Source organism: Sus scrofa, chromosome 4, assembly GCF_054392235.1.
Source record: "Sus scrofa isolate SSC_HxYL_T2T_F1_AM1 chromosome 4, Sscrofa_HxYL_maternal_Yorkshire_Landrace_v2.0, whole genome shotgun sequence".
Lineage (NCBI taxonomy): Eukaryota > Metazoa > Chordata > Mammalia > Artiodactyla > Suidae > Sus > Sus scrofa.
In genome coordinates, this window is record NC_139386.1 from 76,875,849 (window position 1) to 76,892,476 (window position 16,628).

Sequence of the window (16,628 nt, forward strand, 5' to 3'; positions counted from 1 at the left end):
AGGGCAGAGCTTGAAGCCTGGGGGCAGGAAGGTGGTGACCAGAACATCCGAAGGAAACCTCAGGAGCTAGATGTGTGTGGTGGGCTTAGAAAGGAAATAAGAGATTATCAGAGGGAGACACTGAGAAGGAAGATGCTTCAGACCTCAGCACCTCCCCCTCCCCCACCACAGACTCGGTATTTTTGCTCTGAGAGAGCTGTGTCTTTGGCTTTCAATCACTCTTGCTGGCTTTCAAGTCAAGGCATAGAAGATTCAGAGGCAGAGGCCAGCATCTGACCGCTCGGCCGTTTGGCTGGTCTGCACGCGCAAGTGAGTGAGGGCAGGCTTCGGGTTAGGACAGCACCCCCTGGAGTTGTGACCCCCTCTCCGGCTGTCTCCCACGCGGCACCACGGCCGCCTCCCCTTTGTTTCCTGATTTCAGCTCAGATATCAGCTCCTCAGAGAGGCCTGCTCTTGGTCCTGTGTTATCACTTTCAAAGCGCTCATCCTTGTCCAAAAGTCTTTTTAAAATGTACCTGTTAGCTCTCTCCCCCCACAGAACGCAAGTTCCGGAGGGCACCATCTGCGGGGTCCAGCTCTTCTGAATCCTGGGCACCTAGGAAAGCACCAGCTGGGACTGGGGCTGCTCAGCAACAGTCTATCCAACCAAATTCTTTCCAACCGAAGCTTCAACCCTCAACAAGTGACCAAATGTTAGCAGTATTTGTTTCTAAGCTATTCACATCTAGCTACCAATAATCGTTTTTGCCCATTCCTCAAAATGACTGTCCTTCTTCTAATTGTGTATGTCTTTCATCTCATCAGATTCCACGTTTGCAACATTTGGAACATCTATCATCTCCCGTGGGCTAAAGGGAAACTGTGATTTTAAAAAGACGGTCATTGCTGAAGATGGTATAAAACGCACTGTAAAAGGAAAATCTCCAAAGGCTTAAAGGGCATCAGGAGTGGCCATCTCCTTTTTCTGAAGAGCTCCTAGGTGGTGCCTGGCCAGCTGCTCCGCCCCAGGAAAATAGGCCAGCAGGGAAACCCGCCCGTGGCCTACTTTAACCCTTCCCTGGGCCTCACCTCACCAAGATGCTGGCAGAGATCAGAAGAATTCGAGCACTACTCACTGACTGGAAGAAAACAGCCAACGAGTAAAAAAAAAAGACTGATCCCAATGTTGCTCCCCACCCCCAAGCTTTCTTCTCCCAAAGAGCCTTCTGTTGAGAGATGTTAAAGGGCTCTGATAGCAGATCACAAATTCAGGACAGAAAAGCTTCACTATGCTGCCAGAGCCTGTATTGTGGGTAACCAGACATCGGACCCTTTTTTTTTTTTTTTTTTTTTTGCTTATGAACTTTTGGAGCCCATTCGAATAAAAGACTGTTTGTTCCTGGACAAACATTCACCAGCAAAAGAAGCCTTTAAGAGGAGGGGGAATTTTTGTTTTGCATTTTCCCTTTGTAAAAAGAGAGAGAGAGAGAAAGAGAGAGAGAGAAGAGGGACAGAAATATACTTGCTCTACTTACTTTTCAGATGAAAGAACCTAGACTAATTTGTTTACTATTGCTGGGGATTCGTGTTTACAAGTTCCTATGCCCTTGCGGTAAAAAGAAATGCTATTTTTAAAAAGTAGAAACCCACACAAGCCTCCATTTGTAGGGCTTTTCTTCCTCTTCCTGTCTCCCCACCTTCGTTTTACAGATGGCCATGAAGAACGGAGAAGCCAAGTCAATGCTCAAGACGTGACTCAGAGGCATTTTCTTTCCCTGCCTCCGGTCAGAGAAGGCCCTACATGACCATGAGGAGCAATGTCTCGTCCAAGTTCAGGGAAATTCTACTTGTCTCAAAGGTCACCCCCCAGATCTGCTCCTTTTCAGAAAACCCAGCTCCTGGGCTACATGACCCTACACCCTAGGCTTCCGTCCTCCGCCCTTTGCAGCCTTCATCCTCCACTGTAGTCATAGAATATTTCTGAAATTAAGCTAGCAAGATGTGAAAAATGTCCCTTTAAAAGAGGGTTTGCCATAACTGGGTCACTCGCTGTGTGACTAATCACGGTTGCCTGTAACCACAGTGACTGTGGCTTCAACCTGACTTGGTCATTTGTAAACCACAAAGTGACCCAGCCATCTGCAGCTCGCAGGCCTTCCCAGGCCCCTTCCCTCCTCAGCCGCAGGTGGAAAGGGAGCTGCCCTGGGCTCGTGGCCTGTGGGCACTTGCAGCAATTGGGATGGATGGATCTGACCACCACAGCCCTCCTCTTATTCAAGTCTTTGCAGGCTCCAGCCTCAGCAAAGGCATTTCAAACCAGTGCTCTCTGGTCCAAAGTCCACTTAACAACACTGAGTCCAAAAGAGAAAAAGAAGGAGCTAGAATAAATTCTAAAAGGAAAAAGGAACAAGAAAAAATACTTCCCCCAACTTGGTTTAGGGTCCTTTGGTGTCCCTATCACTTATTTATGGCACTAATTTTTTTTTCTTGCTTTTTAGGGCCACTTGCGGCATATGAAAGTTCCCAGAGTAGGGATCAAATGGAAGCTGCAGCTGCTGGTCTACACCACAGCCATAGAAACACCAGATCCAAGCAGCATCTGAGACCTACACCACAGCTCTCAGCAACACCGCATCCTTAACCCATCGAGTGAAGCCAGGGATAGAACTCGAATCCTCATGGTTACTAGTCAGGTTCGTTACGGCTGAGCCACAAGGGGAACGCCTATTGTCCTGAAACTTGATAAAAATCCATAAATCCCCAATCACTACAGCAGTTTGAGGCGTTTTCAGGACAGTAGCATCCTTTGACAGTGTACCCTAAATGAGGAGCCCCTGAGGTCGCCTTGCTGCAACACAGGGACCAGTCAGATTGGGCTGCGGGGGGGGGGGGGGGGGATCCCCTCCCTGCCCCTCCCCCTTATCATTTTTTTGCAGGCTCCCAGTGCTTAAAAAAAAAAACACTCAGGGCCAAGAGGTTTAGTGATACACGAGGAAAATGACTGGCAGTAGTGGCCAGGAGGACCTGTTCTCACCGCCTCTCAGCACAAACCCCCACCCCAGATCTCTAGAAACGGGGTTCCCTGCGCAACTGGAGTGAGAGTGGTGGACGAAGTAGAGGACTCTGCCGGCTCTTTCAGCTCCGCCCCTCACCTGAGCAATCCCTCAGGTAGAAACCCACTTTTTTCTTTCTTATCACATTAATTCTGGAAGCTAACTGCTACTGTCCTGGGGAGGGGAACAGGCGTTTTCTCCGAAAGGACTGACGGCAGCAACAAATGGGAGAGACAACAGGCAAGCTTGTGAAATCCCAAACCGGATTGGTAAGAACAACATGATAAATTACGGATCCCTGGAGCCGCCTCCGGCCTGTCTCTGTGGACTGGCGGGGCGCGGGCGACGCCGTGGTCCAGGCGCGCGGGTCCCCGGGGGCCTCCGATGGTCCGCGAGGCGGCGGGGTCGACGGGTCCACGGCCCCAGGGACAGCTCGGGGCCGGGCGCTGCGGGACCCACGGGGACAGCGCCCCGGAGCCGGCCGAGCACAGGCTCGCCTTTGTTCGCGGGGAGCCCCGGGAGCACGCGGCGCGGGCCCGGCCAGGGGACCGCAGGGGCGCGCGGGGGCGCCGGGCCGCGGCCTCCGTGGGCGGCGTGGCTGGGCTCCGAGTGGCAGGCGACAACTGTCGAGAACGCGGGGGCGGGAGGGCGGCGTCAGGCGCGGGACGCCCATCTGGACCCGCTTTCCTCCCGCTCCAGCCGCCAGGAGGAAGTCAAGGCCGGAGGCGGCGGCCGGGCCGCTGTGGGCGCAGAGCCCTGGCCCCTCGGGCCGGCCCCGGGCGCCCACCTCGCCCTTTGTCCTTCCTGCCCAGCAGCTGTGCCTTGACCCCCAGCATCCTCCGTGCGGGCGGGATTAAAGGAGCCTCCGCCCTTCAGAAACCAAGTCTGCTCCCCCAACCCTCAGCAGCCCCTCCTATTGTTTTGTTTTTGTTTTGTTTTTTGGCAGCAAGTCAACCACTCGTCATAAGGTGGGCAGACCCTCGGTTCACATTTAAATTTGTTTGTGTGCCAAATTGGCCTGCTGTTCCACCCTTTCAGCACTGTAACCCGCACCGCAGACGCAATGAATTAGGAGATTAAAGTTACCGAAAAACCACTCATCCTGCAGATGTTGCCTGCGGAAGGCTGCTCTACTGCTGCTTGTGTAAAGGGTGTGTGTGTATGTGTGTGTGAGAGAGAGAGAGAGAGAGAAGCCTCACATTTGTTCTTTGGTAATTTGTCTTCGATATGCCTTTTTTTTTTTTTTTTTTTTTTAATGACGAAAGGTCAATTATGAGACTTGAAAATAAGCAACCGTCTCTAGCAAGCCGCTGCTCCCAGGAATGAATGGCGGAGTTGGGGTTTCTCATGGGGCCGAGAAAAGGGAACTCCAGATGCAGCTGAATCGTGTGTGATTTAGGCCCTGGAGAAAATTGCGGGGAGAGGAAACGTGCGGGGTGGTTTCCTGGATTTCTGTTGCAGGAAGAAACCACCAGTGGGAGGGGGGGCGCAGCGAGGGGAAGGGCGAGGGAGAGGCGGAGGATGGAGAGGGACCAGGGCCTTTTAAGGCCGCGGGGGAAGGGCGGGTGGACAGTGGAAGGCAGGGCTGTCTTTGTTTTGTTCGTGTGGGCAGGGACCGGCGGGGGAACCGCCTGACAGCGCCCAGGCGGTCAGCTGCCCGGCGAGGTACCAGCTGGCACCCGTGCCTGAGAAGGCCGCATGCATTAGCAGCATCATTATTTAGCAGTAGAGTATTGCAAAGATAATTACTGCCGTTAGAAGAGTGGAGGACAGGGGCAATTGAAACCCCAGGCCCCTTGGCTTATCAAACTCCCAGGTTACAAGTGTAATTTCCAGCAGGGTTTGGAGGCCACCTCTTACAAAGCTGGGAGTCTGTGACTCTAGATTCGACAGCTGGAACCAGTTCCCAGAGGGGGGGGGGGGGGCTTTCCAGGTCTCATCCTAGCTCAAAGGTCAAATTAAGGTCAGAGATAGAATGTCAGAGGTCATCACGCTAAAATTTTCTGATAACCAAAGCCATTCTACCTGGGATACCAGAACTTCCCCCCCCCCAAAAAAAAACTATCCTTTTTTTATATGGAATTAAATAAGTCAAATAAAGGAGAGCAGGCACTTTGGTCTTCAAACAACAATAATCCTCAGTTCCTTATTGAGTTTTTTAAATGTGCTTTTATAGAAGCACGTTAATGAATTCTCCCCTCAATCTTCACAGCTGTAAAAGGACACTATTATCACAACCATTTGACAGATATGAACACTGAGGCTTAGAGAGGCCCAGGAGGGTCCACAGACGTCCTCAGCGCTGGGCAGGTCTGCTCCACTGCCTTGACGTTGAGGAGCTGGCAGTAGGTGTTAAAAGCTGACCAGAGAGCAAGCTGAATGGAGAACATGTGATTTTCCATAGCAACAAAGGCCCTTTCCCAAAGCTCCCAAAGATCTAGGACAGAAATGCTAGTTCTCCAGTCTCCTGCATTCTCTCCACACGTATCCTCATTTGGGTCAGAAGTAAATGCTTTATGGCTTCTGGAAAATAAAGTGTTTTCAAGAAGTGCCTTCTTTTATAGATTGGTAGACCAATTTAATTAGAGAAAAAAAATACTTGACAGACTTGCTTCTTAAAAAGTTTGCCCTCCCGGAGTTGCCCTTGTGGCGCATCAGAAAGGAATCTGACTAGTATCCATGAGGACACAGGTTCGATCCTTGGCTTCACTCAGTGGGTCGGGGATCCGGTGTTGCTGTGGCTGTGGTGTAGACTGGCAGCTGTAGCTCCGACTGGACACCTAGCCTGGGAACCTCCATATGCCTCAGGTGCAGCCCTAAAAAGCAAAAAAAAAAAAAAAAAAAAAAAAGTTTGCTGTCAACACATGCAACTAACTATACAAAGGGAATTGTTTAGGGATCAAAAGTAGCTTTAGGTTCGAGCCCCAGTTAGTTTGATAAACTCACTGTCCAACTCCTGATCTAATTTTTTTTTTTTTTTTTACATTTTAGTGACTGAAGTCAGGGCATATAATTTCAGTTGTCTATGTTGAATTTATACCCTCAGATTAAGATGCCAAACTGAAGTTTTACTGATAATAATTACTAAGAGCATTCACTCATGTAACCTGGGCAGTTATTATGTGTCAAGTATTGCAACCAAAAGCTAAACATGAATTATCTCATTTAATCCTTACAAAGAAAGCCCTGGCTCCCTCTCCTTCCCCAGTCTCTACACAGTAGTAGCCAGAGAGCTCTTTTAAAATGTAAATGGAGTTAAGTGCTGCTCTTGAGTGAAGTCCTCCAGGGGCTTCCCAAAGTTGTGAGCTCCGACTGCTCCCCGTGGCCCAGAGGCCAGCAGCACCTGGCCTACCTATTGCCTGTTTACTCCCACCCGCCCGCTTCACTGTCCTCCAACCAAGAGCCCAGTGCTCTGCTTCATCCACCCTCTAAGACATTTGCACCTCAGGGCCTTTGCTCGTGTTTCTCCCTCTGCCTGGAACATCCGGCCTTTGCCTGGCTAATTTTTTTTTCTTTCTTCAACTTACCTATCTCCATCTCATGGAGACCTTCCTTCAAACCAATCAAATCACCCTATTTTCCTTCATAACACTTAACATAATGTGTGAGTGCTTATTTTTTGTTTGCTTACTGGGTCATTTCCCTTCCTGAGCAACAGGAGCCAGCAGGACAGGAACACACCCTCAGGGTTGCTACACACACGTAGAGCTTCCTCAGGACATGCAGTGCTATTTGTGAATCAATAGAGAAGCACTCTGGCGGGTAGATACTTTTACTATCCTCACTTTATCAATGAAGAAACTGAGGCGAGGGTTATTGAATAACTTGCCAAAGTCCTACAGCTGGAAGGGACGATGGCTATTCCGGGTCACCAGTTTTGACTGAAACCAAAAACAACATGACAAACACATGTGATCATGAAGAAATGTTAAGACCAAGTAGGTTTCTATAGAAAAGGAACTTCGAAAAATTTCCACTTACAGAAGGGTAATATTTCCAAATACATCAGCGATGAATTCATCATCTTGCACAACTATCCAGCCACACAGGTTAACATTAAAGTATTCTGTGGCTTCAGATACAATGTTTCCTACTATTTCTGATTTTTTTTTTAAGGTTTCAAAGTATTTGAGGATTCAGACTATGTCTCTTCAAATAGCACAGGCTGACGGGCATTCCATCCAGTCATTTCTGCTCTTACCTAAGGAAACCAGCAGAACTTGGTTTTATTGCACAATAGTAGAAGCCAAATGTAGCCACAAACCCAGAGACCGATTCTTCTGGTACAGTTGGCCCTCCCTAGGCATGGGTTCTGTGTTCTTAGATTCAACCAACCACAAATCAAAAATATTCAGGGGGAAAAAAAGAATTCCCGAAAGTTCTAAAAAGCACAACTTGAATTTGTTCCCTGCAGACAACAATTTACATGGCTTTTACATGGTATTAGGTATTACAACTAATTACAGATGATTTAAAGTTTAAGGGAGGATGTGTTGGGTTATATATGGAAACATTTTGTCATTTTATAGAAGGGACTTGAGCATTTGCAGATACCCTGGGGTTAGTCCCCCCCTCAGAATCCAAGGGGTGACTGTACTTCTGAATCTTTGAATTAATCATAATAGAACAGGAGAGAAGAGGGCAGGGCACAACCTTTAACGAATGACAGAGCCATTGAGGACAAGACATAAACTGGTTGGAACCAAGTAGGTCCAAGTTGGGGGATGGCAGGACTTCCAGTGGACTCAAGTCTCACTGTACCCTCACTGTAATATATTAGCATAGGCTACATGACACACCTACAGGTGCCAGGACAGCTCCAAGACCAACCATAAAAGACCAAAAAGTGGGCAGTGACCCTATTCCTGGAAATCTCCAGCCCTTTTCCAAATGGTTGGAATAATCCTCCCATGCATTAGCTCTGAAGTTACCCAGCCCATGAAAACCAACCACCCCAGATTTGGGGGCCACTCTCTTGCCTTTGGAAACAGAGCACATTCTGTCTATGGAACGTGTATCTCCCAGGCTGCTCTCACCTTCTGAGATGATCCACACTCTCTCTCTCACTAAATCCACTTCTTACCTATCATGTTGCCTTTCACTGAATTCCTTCTGCTCTGAGACATAAAGAATCTGAACTTCAGTAAGTCCTGGCATTTCAATTAAAAGAGAGTGGGTTCAAGTCCTAATCCGAGTTGTAGGGTTTCCATAAGAAGTCCTCAAAAACAAAAACAAAGCCCCCACCTAAGAGAATGGCGAAATTCAAAAAGAGGAGGGGCTTGTTTTTAATCCTTAAATAGCTGAGTCCCTTCAAAATTAAGAAGTCACTGTTTCCCCCAGACAGTCGGCCAACAGAAAGAAGGACATGTCCTTGGACCTATCTTTCTGTGGCTGTCACAGCTGAGACAAAGCTGTGGGCCCTGCTGAGGAAGTGCAGCAGGGCTCTGGCACTGGCTGTGCCCTGCACGTGCAGCACCCCCCTTCAGAGAGCCAAGGTCTCTGTTTCCTTCCAGCAGGAACCATAGATGCTTCGTAGGAAAATACAGGAATTCGATGCACATGAAGCAAAATACAACTAGCTCAGGGAGAGGGGGAGAGTTTTCCTGAAATCCATGAGTTTCCCTGGTTTCACATGACACCATGTAGGGTTTATAATTCACGTACCACAGGAGGCTGAACATTGTCATTTCCTGCCCCCTCCAATGGTGGTTTTCCAGTGAGGAGAACATTGTGACTAACCAGTGCTGTTTTTTTTTTTTACTGAGTCTTCATGTTTGTGAAACAAAGCTGGCTTATACTTGCAGGGGGAGGGGCTGAGGAGGTGGGCTGCAGAGAAGCAACCTGGAGCTGGTCTTATTATCAATCATCTCCGCCGGTTGTGAGAGTTTTGACAAGAAAAACCTACCCACACAGACGGGCACTGCTGTGCATTTACAGCATGTTAATTAGAGCATTTATGAGACATCATCTAACGTTCTATCAGATGAGTCTTTCAATATAAATATTCAGACCGACTGAGATTGTTTGAACTTTGTAACATCCGAACTTGATTATGAAACAGGCAAGAGAGACTATGCATATTTTCACTGGTTCACTTAGTCTTTCATATGTTGAAGGGTGTATGCGTGTGCTTGTGTGTGTGTGTGTTAGGGGTGGAATTTTCAAATCTGGAGCTTCTATGTAACATGTATTTGCTGTGGTGCTTGCATGACGCTGATGTTCAGCAGAGGTCGGCTAAGCGAACCTGTAGTTTGCTCGGGTTTCATCACCAGTGATTTCTTCTCTTGGGTATGGTGGTTGTAAAACACTGCTGTGCGTGAAGGCCACGTGGGCCCTCACTCAGCCCTTCAGGAAGGCCGCCTGTGATCCGAGGAACCTGCTGTTTGAGGTGCAGTCAGCTGTCAGAGGAAATGGCTCTCAGGGACGGTCAGTGAACAGGCAGCTTCCAGAGCTAAGAAGCCCAGTCCTGAGGAGGGAGGGCCCACACTCTCAGGAAGGTAATATCATGTCACCAGAGGCGACCTTGAGTCCCTCGCACCGAGTGGATGCAGGCAGAGAAGGCTGTTACGGAGCTGAAATGATCAGCACATACATGATCCGGACTTTCAGATCCAGAAATTGTCGCTCTCTCTCCAGCACTGCCCAGAGGGGAAGGGGAGAGGATGACTTGACCAATGAGTCATATTACTCTGTGCTCTGGGACAGACTCCCAACAACGGAGACGCAGGCAGGAAGCCTCATGTTGTATGTACCCTTGACCAGGTGGTCGCTGTATTTTGCATGAAGTATGAATTAACTAGACTTACGGCTGATACGTCAGTTTCGTATGGGTTTTGGTTAAGCAAGAGGCAGTTCTAAGCCAACCACTCCTGGTGCTGTAACTCATCATTTCTTGCCCTGAGAAGCCCAGGACCAGTCTGGGGGCTCATCAGGGCAGTACCCCTGGGAACCCAGCCTGCCCAGCTAACTAGCCCCCTCAGTGACACATCCAGTGTCTCTCTGACTGCATCCAGAGCCTGTGGAGGGCAAGTGCCCATCTCATTACAACACTTGAGTTCAGAGTTGTGACACCAACATCTGATACATCTCATGTGATTCATAACTATTCATCAAAAAGCAGTTATGCTTCAGCTGGTCTTAAAAAGAGACACTCCCAAAGTCCCTCCAGGAATAAACGTTTGAAGGAGAACCTTCCTGAATGGACAAAACTATTTCCAGTGGAGCAAGAAACCTGGAATCTTGTCTAAGAAAATGAAAATAAGTTCCACGTACATTCACCTTAGAAGGTAAGGCCTCTTAGAGAGGGGAAGAATGAAGAAAATAAAAAGAAATTCCATGTACATTCACCTTAGAAGGTATGGCCTCTTAGGGCGGGGAAGAATGAATGAATGAATGAATGAATGAATGAGGTGCCCCTCGGCAGTGAGGAAACGAAGGTTAATGCAGGCTCACTGTTTTCTAGGGGAAGCACTTTACTTGTTCGCAGGACTTTTCTCCGTCCTTGAGGAAAGCCACACATGATGCGACTGTGTTGAGCAGGGAGACAGTTAGGTCAGGTTTCCCAAGACCATCCTGGCTTGGAAGTCGCAGGACCGTGTGGCCTCAACGCCTCCCTCATTGGCATCGAGTTACTCAGGTGATGCTTCAATTTACCTGAAGGCATTAGAGGAATAATGTAAAAATCTAGAAGGCTTGAGCTCATAAAGTGATAAGTAACACAACTCTGCGAGCCTATTAGAGGGGAAAATTGAAAAGGTTGCAGCCAATTATTAATAAGACAGGTGAACATGAGCTGTCTGGAGAGGTGCTGGGACCACAGGAAACAGATTGCCGATGTGCAAATGCTCCGAGCAGCCACCTGGCAGCCCTGGGGATGGATTCAGCCAGGAGACAAGGTGTCTGGAGAGTCCACAGGGATTTTTTTTTTAAGTGAGCCAACATAAAATCAAGATTTTTTTTAACAGGTAGTAAAATCTGCATTTGTATTACCTTCTCTATCTCACATGCTTAAAAACAAAATTCTTCATTTTAAGTTTAGGTGCACTAACCTGGGTCAGAAATAGCAGGATAAAGTTGATTGATCTCATCTAAACCATCAAAAAATTTTCTTTTAGGAGAATGAAACTGAGGATTCAGGTTCGATCCCTGGCCTTGCTCAGTAGGTTAAGGATCCAACGTTGCTGTGAGCTGTGGTGTAGGTTGCAGATGCTGCTGGGATCTGGCATTGCTGTGGTGTGGGCCAGCAGCTGCAGCTCCAATTTGACCCCAGCCTGGGAATTTCCATGTGCCGTGGGTGCAGCCTTATAAAGACAGACAGACAGACAGACAGAAAGAAAGAAAGAAAGAAACCCCAGACTTCCATGACGTGGGCGAGGACTCCAGATCCCAGGGCACAAAATTTAAAGAGGCAGGTGGGGGCAGGTGCAGGGCTGGTACCTGGCGGGAGGGGTGGGGGGGCGCCTTAACTTTTGTGCCTCCCCTTGTCCTGGCCCACTAGTCATTATGGTGGAGTGGAAGGAACACAGAAGGCTGGACATAATGAAGACTCTTTTATTAAAATAAAAAATCAGAGAAGTATCGGGCTTCATGTTCCTATCATGTCTTAGAACTCACATGACAAAACTCTAAATTTTAATCCCCTGCCTCCACCACCTCATGTAAGAATATACTCTTAGAAACTTTTGGAAGCTTCTCTCAGGACTGCAATCTGTGGTTTGATAAGGTTGTTTCTTGCTGCCAAGCTCTGCACTCCCTGTACATATGGAAGAGCTGAGCAATGTCTTTTTAACCTTTATTTTCCTAAAAACATCACGTGGTCATCTTTTAGCCTCTCTCAACCCCTTTCACCTTTTTTTTTTTTTTATCAAAACCATTTTCCTTTAGTCATTGAGGTGGTAGGTTTTTAGTTTCCATCCAGTCATAAACCCAACAGTGGCATCGCCTAGAGTTTTTTTTAAAAAAAGCCAACACTCTGTCTCTACTGTACAAGATCTTTCTTTTGGCCAACATTGTTTTCGGCTTATTTAACATATGCTAGAAATAATGGGGGCTGACCCTTTAGGAGAAACACTGAATGTAATCCTTAGGCCCCAAAGCTCCGATTGCTGGCCTCTGCGCAAAGACAACAAAGATTGTTCCTTCCACGTAGGCCCCTTGATCTGTAACACCAGCCAGCTTCATCATCTCGCTGATCACCCCAGGAAAGGAACCACCTGCAGGCTGCCTGGTGGCTCGGAGGTGTCCTGAGTGACCATACTGCTTCCTACCGGCGCTCTGGGCTGGATGCTGACAAAGCCAGATGGGTAACTTTCAGGGAACTGGCAGTGTGAGATGTTAAAAAAGATGCAACCACAGTGGTGTGAGAAAGGATGGAAGGAGAACCAGGGGAGAAGGCGAGCAGGAGGCGTGCATGTGTTGAAGCCTCGAGTGAGTGGCGTCTGAGGGGGAGGGGCAGGGAGACCGGGTGGTAGTGGCAGGAGAGGCGAAGGGGTGAAAGGGGTGAAGGGATGGGAGGTGGAGAGGCCAACGTGGGCTGTGTCGGCAGGAGCACCCGTGTCCTTTCTTCAGGCGGCAGCAGCATGACCACCCTGGGAACACCTCCCTGGCTTGGTTTTGAGGAGTGGCCAGTCCCCAGCTCTGGCTCCAGCTCCAGCTCCAGGACTGACTGACCACAGCATTGCATCCTCCGGCTGCAGGGGAGGGTTCCAAACCAGGTCAGCGATGCCAGTGGAACTGGCTTCCAGAACTGTTACTGTGAACTGCAAAGAAGTGTTCTTTTTTGCTGCCCTTATGAAGCTAAGCTTGCCAGGAGCCGCCATCTGAAGAAGTCAGCCCACAGAAGGGGCAGCCTGGAGAAAAGCAGAGCCAGGCTGCGGGGAGGAAGCCAGGCCTACCTCTCCCCAACAGTGGGTGCGGAGCCCACAGGGCACACACCGCTGGACACCCACTTCTCAGGACAGTGGCGTAGCTGTGTTGAAAGGACCAGCCCTCATTCTTTCTAGTATATACTACGCAAACCTGAACCACGCTTGCTGAAAGGAGACACTTGGAACGCAGTGGCTTCTTAGCAGGTGACAGTTATTTTGTCAGGACATGACAAGCGCCTATCATCCGGGGGAGGTCCAGCTCTCACTCTCAGGACAAAGTCACAGATTTCCAAAAGGACCCTGGAAAGGCCTCAGGAAGTTGCCACCCGGGAGAGTGTTTCTCCAAGGCCCTGCGTGTCCAGACTCCCCTCATGGCAGGACAGACCTCAGCTCCCTCGGGGTTTACGTGAGGGCGCTTGTGGAGAATCCATCTCTAATGCCACAGTCGTGGAGATCAGGCCACATGGGCACATGGCAGCTGAGCCCCTGTGAGAGAAGGACAGGCTTCAGCCACCACCTTGGCCTTCGAGGGCTGTAGCTCACGGACAGAGAGAGTATGACCTGGCTGTTACATGTTATCCTGCACTGTGCCCACCCCCACCCCTCATTCCCCCACCTCTTTTTTTTTCCTTTGTGACCTTTATTGCTAAATTCATTAAGGCACGTGCGCATCTGGGCAGTTCTGCTGTATTACCATCCACTCCCGCTAAGTTATCACCATCTAATCACACCCTGTGTGGATCAGCACCCCAATATCAACTGCCAGGTCGGTCCATGTGGAGAACACTTTGACATCTGGATTGTCTTTTCCCTAGCATGTGGCGAAAGCTCAAGGGGGCATTTTCAGAAAGTATACTCTGTGGTAGTTCTAAAATAGTCCTTGGAAAACTATATGGAGATGCCTCAAAAAATTAAAAACAGAACTAGTAATTAGGATCCAAAAATAACGAGCCAGTAATTCCACTCCTGGGTATTATCCAAAGAAAAAGAAAACACTAATTCGAAAAGATATCTGCACCCCTATGTTCACTGCAGCATTACTTACAACAGCCAAGATAGGAAAACAATCTAATACCCCTCGATAGATGACGTGGCGTGCGTGCGTGTATGCGTGTATGCGTGGCGTGGTGTGTATGTGGAGAGAGAAAGAGAGAGGAAGTGGAATATGACTCAGCCACAAAAAAGAATGAAATCTTGTGATTTGTGACAACATGGATGGACCTAGAGGGTAAATTACACCTGAGTAATTACACCTAAATGCTAAATTTTAAGATAAATAAGTCAGTCCTATAGGTGTAATGTCCAACATGATAAAGATAATGAATGTCACTGTATGTCATGCATGAAAGTTGTTAAGAGAGTTATCATATATCATAAAATATGTATTTTTTCCCTGTTTCTTTCATGCTGTATCTGTATGAGATGATGGATGTTCACTCAAGCTATAGCCATCTTTTCATGACATATGCAAGTCAACTCATTACGCTATACACATTAAACTTACATGGGGCTGTGTGTCAATTATCTCTCAATAAAACTGGAAGAAAAATACAATAAAATAGTTCTTGAATACTTCAGAGGGTAAGAGTTTAGCATCACAAAGGTTTGGCTTTCCCAAGAAAACTGTGATCCTGGATGATGCGGGCAGCACATGTCTCATTTTGTCCCTGACAACCCCTGACCTTGCCGAGTGAGCACTTCTGGGGGAGCCCAGCCCAGGGGAAAGCAGCACAGCAACAACGCCCACCACCCAGACACGTGGGGGAGCAAAGGGACCAGCCATGACCTCAAAGAAAAAAGCTGATTCACTTGCACTCACTTTATATGCTGAGCCCAGACCGTTCAGAGACTTGATAGGATTTTGAGAGGATGCAGGGGACCTAGGAAAATGGAGCCCTGAGAACAGGGCAGGGGTCGGGGTGGGAGCGAAAGGAAGGAGAAGGAGCGGGCAGTGGGAAACAAGGAGTGAAAGCCCTTGAAGGCAACTATTCCCATCACCCTTCTGCGGCCATGCCCGACACCGGGAGAATTAGGGGGCAGTGAGTGGAGCCAAGATCAGACGTGCTCTGTAACAAGGCAGGGGACCCTATTAACTGTTGGTTCTGGGTCTCTCTGTACCCCTTTCCTTCAAAAAATAGCCAATATATAGAAGGGTTAAGAGTATTGCAGCCAGATAAGTCTGAATTCAAATGTTGACTGTCCCCGAGTCATTTTATGTCCCCTGGTCATTTTAATCTGGATTCAAATGTTGACTGTCCCCTGGTCTGAAAGTTACTTCTTTCTGCCTCCATTTCCTCATCCATGAAGGTGTTAACAGTTCTCTCTATCTCAAAGGATTGTAAGTGATAACAATTGAAAAGTGCCCGGCACATAGAAAATGTTTGGTAAATATTAGTCGCTGCTACAGTATCTTCTCTCCCCTCCTTGATTATTTAAGCAGCCCTGTGATAACTGATGTGTGTATAGATTATTGACAAAGCGCCATCCTCCTTTGGGCACCCTGAGGCTGGAGAGAATTCTTGGGATGTCACTTTGATCTCGTGTGAGTATACCGTCAGCAGAAATTAATTCACATACTAGATTTGTCAGTTGCCATAGGCTTCAGGTCCATCTTAGGAAAGACCTTGAACAGAAGAAGAAAGAAATAGTCAAGGTCAAAAAGTGAATCTGGAACCTCACCAAAGTGGGCTCTTACACAAACGACGTTGCAGAAAACATGAATTTTCTCAGAATGATCTCCCTTGATAAGCAGATAGAAGCTTTGGTCTCTACATTCCCGGAGAAAAGCTGTAAGAAAGAGGCCTTTTCAAGGACTCCAGATCCACACCAGGGAAAAAACATCCGGAATATCTCCACACCAGCCTCTGTCACACACAGACTTGTTGAGAGGGCCTTCCTGATCTCTGCAATTTCATGTTTCCATTTGAGGGTGGGTTTTCCCAGTGTTTGACCCGCCCCAGGGAACTTACTGTGTTGGTTTAAGAAGAACACAGAGACGTCGTTGAGGATGAGACTTGTACATTTTCTGTTGAATTACCCCATTTATTGTGGTTTGCCGTCTTCGTCAGGCTTTTCATAAGGCTGGAGATTCTCGAAATCCTCTCCTTATCTTCGGAAAGTAAACTGGTTATGAAAGTAGCTCTGGTAATATTCATTTCAGTTTTAAACAACTCTTTTTTTTTTTCTATTTCATCACAGTCATAATTAATTTCATGGCTCAGGTACACGAAGAGATTTAAAGCGATGTTTATAAAATGAATTCGGCTCTCCCTCATCTTATTTAGAGTTCTCCATTGTGTATATATTCAAATTGCAATGGAGAGGCAATTTATGAGCGAGCTCTCTGGTGTCCTTGATTCTGTATCCTCTAGAGGATTTATTATTTAGCTCTTCTCCTCCCCTGGGACCGGCAGGCACACCATGTGGCTGAAAGACAGCAGCTTTGCCACCTATTCTTAAAAAGAAATTGTTCTTCAGACACCACATTTGGGATATCTTGCTGAGGCTCAACAGTGGGGGCTGGGGAGGGGTGGGGGTGGGGGGAGGGAGAGGAGAGGGAAAGAGTGGGGGGCATCTACAGGCTTCATGGGAGAAAGGCCACGTGCAAGCATGCACAGCCCTGGAATGGGGCTAGGGAGACAGTTCTAGTCCTGCCTTTGCCCTTGTCTCACCTTGATCCTGGAAAAATCATTCACTCCCCGTGGTCACCTTTGTCAGCAAGAAGATGAGG

The 16,628-nt window shown here is 48.0% G+C and overlaps 1 long non-coding RNA gene across 1 annotated transcript; it reads left to right on the top strand.

The window, feature by feature from the left end:
* The first annotated feature begins 2,959 nt into the window (after nucleotides 1-2,959).
* LOC106510075 (uncharacterized) lies at nucleotides 2,960-14,457 on the top strand. The gene is made up of 3 exons (XR_014843768.1): nucleotides 2,960-3,301; nucleotides 12,181-12,334; nucleotides 12,600-14,457. It is a non-coding gene; the product is annotated as an uncharacterized LOC106510075 (long non-coding RNA).
* The last annotated feature ends 2,171 nt before the right edge of the window (nucleotides 14,458-16,628 follow it).